Here is a 1,725-nt window from a genome sequence, read left to right on the forward strand (position 1 = left end):
TGATCATCAAATAACCAAGGGTAGCCTTCCATAGCCTAACCTTAGCTTAGCAAAGGCAGCCTAACTTGGCAACCCTCAGAATGCTGATTTTCTTTCTGTCCCTCTCCACAGACTATGAAATACAGCTCAAGTCTTGGCTAGCTATGAAAAGCTACGTTATTCTTACCAGGTTAGCCTATGTACAATGTAAATAAGTGAATTGAATTACAGGTCAGTATGGCTGTGACACGTTACATAGTTTTATACATGTATATACCTCTTAATAATAATTACCTTGAAGCTGTACAAATAACTTATATGTAATGGTTTGAATGTTTTTATCTGCTTTGCACAGTACACACAGTGTACTCTCCTCTAAATCACAACTGTATGAGTATGAATTAATGCAGATTGTAATAATATGTATACTGTAATTAGATAAATAGCTTCTCTTATAAGAAATGTGAGTAGCCTCGTAGGTTCAAATATGCCTTAAAAATGTCTGCAGGTCAGTGTAGGAAACCTGTTATTAATATTATGTGACATGTGAGATTCAGGACTGATTTTGGTCAATTTTGTGTTTAAGATTTCCTGACAAGAACAAAGATCAAGACCGCTACCTTACTTGGGTTAGAAACTGCAGAAGGGATAAAGAACCAAACGATGGATCACACACATGCAGCAGCAAGCATTTTCTGCCAAAGTACATTTCCAAACCTCGTGGTATGCATGAGCTTAAGGTTCTGCAATAGACTTTGGAGCCCAGAATATGGTAAAAGGTAACAAAGTGACTACCAAAGTAAATTTAGTCTAATAAGACGCAACCAGAAGGGGGAAGCCGGCATATACGTCAGTACTGGCAACGGCAAGATTTATCTAGCCCTGCAAACTACTATATTAATTGTATCCCTATTAATAGTATCAGGTGTTGTAAATTGTGAAATCCTATAAAATGATTGTACAGACTTGAATATTGGCTGTTGTAGGCTATTAATAATATGATTATACCTATGGATAAAGCTTATAAGGGATGACAGCGTAGGAGATAACAATTATTTTAGCATACTGTTGTCAAATTTTACTCCCTGTCAGTTTGACCCATGAATAAAAAAACGATAATAATTAATTCTGCCAGTAGAGGAAATTTGTCAACTTTATTGCTCAAGTGTATAAAAACTACAACAGACAAAATTAATATTTTCATTACTACATGTAGTACACATTGTCCTTGGTAAATGCTGCAAAGATCATTTATCAAACTTTAAAGACTGCTGAGAAAATTGGCTGCCAATGCAGTAAAATAATAATGTAACGTCGCCATATGTGCAAAACTTTATGGCTTAACTGTAGAAACAATATACCAGCAAAATTAAATATTATTATTTCTGCGTACTGTACATGTTGCATTTATTAAATGGCGCATAAATCATTTGACAGTCTTGAAGGGCAGCCGAGAATCACGTTTTAAAGAATACAGGGCTTCCCATTAGATTGCATGAGTTGCGTCATTGTTTACATAAGAATCAACACGTAGCAATGGCGCCAGGCAGTGCACGTCACAAACTGGTTTGCTATCAGACGCTGCCTAATCTCTCCCTCTATATCTATGGTTTTATCTGTCTTCATATCTTACAGTGATTCTCTCTCTCTCTCTCTCTCTCTCTCTCTCTCTCTCTCTCTCTCTCTCTCTCTCTCTCTCTCCATGTAACAATTTCTGCTACTGTAATTTTAACGCTGAGAGAGGTA

This window comes from Macrobrachium rosenbergii, chromosome 1 (genome assembly GCF_040412425.1).
Source record: "Macrobrachium rosenbergii isolate ZJJX-2024 chromosome 1, ASM4041242v1, whole genome shotgun sequence".
NCBI lineage: Eukaryota > Metazoa > Arthropoda > Malacostraca > Decapoda > Palaemonidae > Macrobrachium > Macrobrachium rosenbergii.